Consider the following 7,519-nt stretch of genomic DNA (forward strand, 5'->3'; position numbering starts at 1 on the left):
ATGTTTTATTGACTATGCAAAGGCATTTGGCTGTGTGGATCACAACAAATTATGGCTAACACTGAGAAGAATGGGAATCTCAGAACACTTAACTATGCTCATGTGAAACCTGTACCAATACTCTACCTAGCCTGTGTGCCAACAGAGCAGAGGACATTGCATGGTTTGAAATTAAGGAAGGTGTGTGTCAGGGTTGTCACGTCCTTTCTCCATACCTATTCAATCTGTGCACTGAGCAAATTATCTGAGAAGTTGGACTCTGTGAAGAAGAATGTGGCAGAAGGTTTGGAGGAAGACTCATCAACAACCTCTGTTATGACACAACTATGCTTGCTGGAAGTAGAGAGGACCTGAAACACTTGCTGCCCCAGGTTTTACTCTAAGGTCCTTGATGCATCTTGAGTGTGCTTTTTATGTGGTACCAAATGGGTTGTTTGGTTTTTTTTTTATGGATAGCCAAATTTGTTAAAACCATCTGTTAAAGAGATTATCTTCCTCACTTAATGGATTTTGTCTCTTTGTTAGACATCATTTGTGCCTAAGTGGATGGATTTATTTCCTCATTCTCAGTCATATTCCACTGGTCAGTGTACCTGTGATTGAGCTGATATAATGCTGTTTTGATTAACATGACTGAGTAGTACATTGTATTGTCACCTACAACTTGACAGCTCTTAACAACAACATCCCTCATGAACTTGAATGCAAAGATTTTCAACAAAATCCTAGCCAATAAACTGCAACATCATATAAAAAAATTTTTGCAACGATATCAGGTATGTAAGGATGGTTCAGCAATGGGAAAACAGTCAGTGCAATCCATTATATTAAAAAAAGAAGAAAAGCCTGATCATCTATTTGATTCAGAAAAGACATTTGACAAAATTCAGCAATCTTTCCTAACAAAAAGAATAAAATAGGTGTGCAGTTCAAATCCACCAGATGCTCTGCTGGAGAAGAAGGGACAATCTTCTCCTGTACCAGTCAGATCTGATTTGATGGTATGGTACACACACCACACACACAAAAATAATGAAATAAAATTAAAAAAAGAATAAAATAGGAATAAATGAGCAATTCTTCAACATGCTTAATAGTATATATACAAAACTAAAGGCCAGTATTATTCTCAACACAGATTGACAGTATGTCCCTTGTGAGCAGGAACTAGATAAAGTTTTACTTTATTACTAGTTCTAATCAATATTGTATTGGAAGTCCTAGCCAGAATAAAAGGCAAAAGAAAGGGAAATAAAAAATATCTAAAAGTATCTAAATTGGCAAAGAAAAAGTAAAATAATATTTTTGTTTTCAGATGATACCATCCTATGTATAGAAAATTCCAAAGACTCACTAAGAAAATTACTGGATTTAATTGTTCCAGTTAGCAAAGTGCCAGGGTACAAGATCAATACACAAACATTAGTTAGATTTCTCTGCAACACAAAAAAATCTTTGAGGAGGAAATAAAGAAAATAATGACATTTTTATTAATAGCCACTAATAAGATGAAATACTTAGGAACCAATCTAGACAGGGATACAAAAGACCTTTACAAAGAAAATGATAAAGCACTACTATAGGAAATTTGTAAAGACAATGTTTTTCTTGTTGTGTGCCACTGAGTAATACATAAGGGGAACTACACCACGTTCTTGGATTTGAAGACTTAATATTGTGAAAACGGCAATATTTTCAAAAGCAATCTACACATACAATGTAATCTCTATCCAGTTACCAGTATCTATAATTTTTGAAAGATATGGAAAAAGCAATCATCAAATTCATGGAAAGGACAAGCAAAGAGATGCACAGCAAGTACTTGCAAAGACCATGGCCTGGATCAGGCTCACCTTAGTCTCCAGACTGACATCATTGCTCTAGAGAGGTCCCTGATAACAGATTTTCCCAATGTAATTTGTCTTTTGATTTCCTGGCTGCTGGTTCCAAGAGTGTTGATTGTGGGACAAAGCAAGCTGAAGTTATCAACAATCTCAGTCTCATCTCATCCATAATGAAGCTGATTATTGGCCCAGTGATGAGAATCTTTGTTTTCTTGATGTTGAACTTCAATCCATATTGAAAACTGCAGTCCTTGACCTTCTGCAGTAAACGCCTCATGTTCTCTTCAGTTTCAGCAAACAAGGTTGTGTCATTTGCATAACGCAGGTTGTGGATAAGTCTTCCTCCAATCCTGATGCCACAGTTTTCTTCATAAAGTTCAGCCTCCTGATTGATCTGTTCTGCATATGGATTGAAAAGGTATGGAGATAGGATGCATCCCTGATGCACACCTTTCCTAATCCTGAACCATTCAGTGTTTCCATGCTCTGTTCTAACTACTCTAACTACTGCTTTCTCGTTCAAGTATAGGTTTTGCATGATCACAATTAAGTGTCCTGGGATCCCCATTCTTCTCAAGATTAGCCGCAGTTTGTTGCGATACACACAGTCAAATGGCTTTGTATAATCAATGAAACACAGATAGATATTCCTCTGTTAGTTTCTGCTTTCAGCCGAGATCCATCTAACATTGGCTATTAATGTCACAGCCTCTTCTAAATCCAGCTTATATTTCTGTATTTGAAGTTGTCTATCAACGTACTGTTCTAGTCATTTCTGGATACTCTTCAGCAGGATTGTGCTTGCATGTGATATGAGTAATATCATTCTATAATATCCACACTCTCTTGGGTCACCTTTTTTTCCGAATGGGAATAAATATGGATCTCTTTCAGTCAGTTAGCTAAGTGGTTGTCCTCCAGATTTCTTGGCACAACCTGGTGAGAGCATTCAGAGCAGCGTCTGTTTGTTGAAAAATATTAATTGGTATGCCATCAAATCCTGGAGACTTGTTTTTTCCCAATTCCTTTAGAGTAGTTTGAACTTTCTTCTTCATCATCATAGGCTCTTGATCATATGTTATTTTATGAAATTCTTTGGTGTCAGCTAATTCTTTTTATTATAGTGCCTCTGTGTACTCCTTCCATTTTCTTTTGATGCTTCCTGGGTCATTCAACATTTTGCCTTCAGCATTCTTCAGGATTGCAACTTGAGGCTCAAATTTGTTCTTCAGTTCCTTCAGCTTAAGAAATGCTGAACAAGTTTGTACCTTTTGATTTCCCAACTCCAATTTCTTGCACATTTCACTATAATATTTTGCTTTGTCTTCCCATGCTACCTTGTGAAATCTGTTTATCTCCTGTATTTATAATTCATTCTTCTAAGATTAGTAGCATACCAGTTGTAAGAATTATAGAGTTAATGTTGTTTCATATACTTGACCTGCTGCATTAGTCCATGGTTTCCGACATCAACAACTCCTCCTTTGTTCTGTTCCCTAGCTCCTCTAGGTTCCTAGGGTTTGATGGTTCTCTGGAAGGTCTCTTAGAGACTCAGACTCGTCAGGAAATGACTCACATGACTTTAGGTATGCAGGCCAGTTTTGCAGAAACTGGTGCACGGTGGGCCAGGATCCTGTAGACTATTGGTTATCATGTAGCTGGATGGTGACTGTGGGTGATGCAGGTGGGTGGTGCAGAGACTGATGGGCATGGGCCAGGCTGGATGTAGTTGGATGCTGTGCCCCGAGCGAGCGAGCTCTTCAATAAAGAAAGAGACTGGCACATAGATGCCATAATCCTCTAGCAGGATGAAGCTTCTATCTCATCCTGATCCTCTCTCAATACAATAAATACTTCATCATAAAATAAACAGTTAATGATTGTCTAGGAAAGACATGAATGATAAACCTTAGACATTCAGAGTAACAAAGGAAGAAGTTCAAGCTTCATTGAAGACACTGACAAAATATAAGGTTCCAGGAATAGATGAGATATCAGTTGATATATTTCAGTTAACAGATGCAACCCTGGATGTGCTTCCCAGTCTATGCCAGGAAATTTGAAGGACAATTGCCTGGCTGACTGACTGGAAGAGATCTATATTTGTTCTCATTTTCAAGAAAAATGATCCAACACAGTATAGAAATTACTGAACAATTTTATTAATAACACATGCAAGTAAAATACTACTGAAGATCACCCAAAAATGGCTAGAACAGTACAATGAAAGGGAGCTTCCAGAAGTTCAAGCTTGGATTAGAATAGGCTCAAACACCAGAGATTTCATTACTGATGTCAGAAAAATTCTGGTGAAAGCAGGGAAAACCAGAAGAATGTCTATTTGTGTTTTATTAACTATGCAAAGGCCTGTGACTATGTGTATCACAACAACAACTATGGCTAACATTGAGAAACATGGGAACCCCAGGACACTTAACTATGCTCATGCAAAATTTAAGTATGAAACAAAATGTACATGAATAAAACAAAATATATGAGTAGCTGTATAAAAGGGAATGATGATATACATAAGTATTAAATTAAAAAAATTGTCTGAACAGAGCAAGGCATGTTTAAAATCAGGAAGGGAGTGCACATCAGAAATGTATCCTTTCTCCATATCTATTCAATCTGTGTGCTGAACAAATAATTAGTGAAACCAGATCCTGTGAAGAAGAATGAGCCATAAGAATGGGAGGAAGACTCATCAAAAACATGTGTGTGTAAATGACACAACCTTGCTTGCTCAAAGTGAAGAGGACTTGAATTTTTTGCTTCAGTGGATCAAAGAGTACAGCCTTCAGTATGTTTTACATCTCAACAACAATAAAACAAAGGTCCTTATAATTGAGCCAGTAGGCATTTTTCTGTAGGCATCATGATAGGTGGAGAAAGATTGAAATTGTCAATGATTTCATCTTGCTTGAATCCACAATCAACCCTCTTGGTATTAGCAGTAAGGAGATCAGGAGTCATATTGCTTTGGGCAAGTCTGCTGTCATAGACCTCTCAAACATACTGAAAAGCAAGGATGTCAGTTTAAAGATTAAGGTGTGTCTAATTCAAGCCATAGTCTTTCCAGTCATCTGCCATGCTTTTGAGAGCTGGACAATGAATAAGGATGACAATAGAAGAACTGATGGTTTTGAATTGTGGTGTAGGAGAAAAGTATAAAATTTTCCATGGACTGCCAAAAAGAACAAACAGATTATGTCTCAGAAAAGGTGCAACTAGAGTGCTCCTTGGAAGCAAGGTTTGTGAAACTTTATCTCTCATACTTTGGGTGCTTTGTTAAAAGAGGCTATTTCTTTGGATATCATGCTTCGAAAATGAAGCATCAATGAAAGAGAGGAAGACACCCAGTAAGGCAGGTTGATACGGTGACTGTTGCAAAAGGGCTCAAGTGTAACAGAGATGATGAGGATTGCACAGGATAGGACAAGATTCAGGTCTGTTGTTCATAGGGTTGCTGTGAGTCGTGCTCGATTTAATCTCACCTAACACCATCACCACGACTGCCAAAATGCTTCATCCCCATTTCCTTCAAGAAATTTTTAAATTTCTTTTTTTATTTCTTCTGTTACTCAATAGTGCTCAAACAGGGTATTATTTAGTTTGCATGTACTTAATAAACCCCCTTGATCTCTTTATTTATTGAACTTCTTTCTAGAATATCTGTCCTTCATCTAGAGTGATTTATTGAAGGTTCCTATATTACTGTGGAATTGTCTGTTTTTTTCAGAACTGATAAGCTTTTATTTATGTATTTTGTGGCTCTCTTGGGTTTGTAAATATTAATGATAGTTTATGTTCTCTTGTCCAATTGATCTTTTGATCATTTTGTAATATTCTTCCTTTTATCTTATCCTGGTTTTTAATTTGAGGTCTATTTTGTCAGAAATTAATTTTGCTACTTCGGTTCTTTTTAGGTTGCCATTTGTCACCCTTTGAATTTTAGTCTATTATTATGTCTGAGGTGTGTCTCTTGTAGACAGCATGTTGATGGATCATATTTTCTTATCCATTCTGCTATTTGTTGTTTCTTGACTGGTGCATTTACCCCTTTCACAATCAGTAAAATGACTGATAAATATGTTTTTATTATTATCATGTTACTGTACTCTTTTTTTTGTAGTGTTACTGATAACTCTATTTCATCTGCTTTTCTGTGCTGAGTTCATTTGCTTATGACTTTTCTTATGATTTAATTTACTGTTGTTTTGGTTTTTATAAAATCTTTACGCTTTTCTTCCTTTGATGAAAATATTCACTGATTTAAAAAATTTTTTTTATTTATTTTTTTTAATATTCACTGATTTTCTTGGAGGTTACCGTTTAAGATATACACTTTGTTTTGAGATCTTGATTTAATTTCCATGTAGAAGTTTTGTAACTATGCTTCTTATTCCTTATATTTTCTTTAAAAGTATCCTCATTTACATACTGATACCACCAGTTTCCAAATTTTACTGTCATATGTTTAATGTGCTTTATGTGTTTCTGTCTTCAAGTCAGTTTCTCAATGATATAATCAGTTATGTTGATTTTAGTGTTTTTTTTTCTATAGATATTAACTCTAATTAAAAAAATCACCCATTAGAATAATTTTCACAAATTTTCTTAATGTTTGTTTTTCTGGAAATGTCTTAATTTCACCTTCAAATCTTGCTGGATATAGGATTCTTGGTTGACATACTTCTTTCTTTCAGAATTTTATGTCTGTTTTCTCATTGTCCTCTTGCCCACATGGTTTCTACTTAAAAATTAGAACCTCATCTTACTGGTTCTCCATTGTAGGTGGCTCTTTGTTTTTCCTCAGCTGCTTTCAGTAGTATTTCTTTGCCCTTAATCTTGGGCATTTTGATTATGATATGCCTTGGTATTTTCATTTTAGGTACTATATTGCTCGAGGTTCCCTCAGTTTCTTGAATACATAGTTTTTCATTTTTCCTTAATGTTTGGAAAATTTTCCAGCGTTAAATTTTCAACAATTTCCTCTGCACTTATTTATTGGGTTTCGTTTTGGGAGGCCAATCAGCTGTATGTTATTCTTCTTAATGTTGTCTCATATAATTCTTGGGCTTTCTTCGTTTACTTTCTTTCTTTTTCCTGATTGTTCCTTTAGGGGATCAATATTGTTGTTCAATTCACTGATTCTGTGTTCCTTTTCTTCCTTGATACTCTTTTGTTCTTCCTGTGAATTATTTATTTCTGCAATTTCAATCTAATATTCTGAGCTTCACTTGTTGTTTTTGTAGGATGCTCGGGTAGGATAGTTTGTAAACAATTGCACTATTAATCTAAAGGTGGAGGCTTTCTGGCGGTTTGTTTGCTTCACCAGGGACTCTACAGGGAAAAGATGGAAAATCTTCTCCCATGAGTTTTATAGCTGCTGAAAACTGGCTAGCAGGTTGGCAATAAATAGATTTCAACTCTAGGGCAATGAAAGAGAAAACGAGAATTTTTGTTTTGCTTCTTGTTTTCCAATTTTTTGTATGTATTTGATCCTACATAATCTATCAGGGAGGGGAAATTAATTCTTTCATCTTTTTATCAATCTGCAGGAGAGATTTGAGTGACATTCTTTTGAATCCTTGTCAGGAAGTTCCAACAGCCTTTTTTTCTCAGAAATATTTTCCTGATCTGCATTTTGTTCACTTTTTTGGTTTCATCTT

Source organism: Elephantulus edwardii, unplaced genomic scaffold (genome assembly GCF_000299155.1).
Source record: "Elephantulus edwardii isolate Elephantulus edwardi_28Jun2011 unplaced genomic scaffold, EleEdw1.0 scaffold00120, whole genome shotgun sequence".
Taxonomy (NCBI): Eukaryota; Metazoa; Chordata; class Mammalia; order Macroscelidea; family Macroscelididae; genus Elephantulus; species Elephantulus edwardii.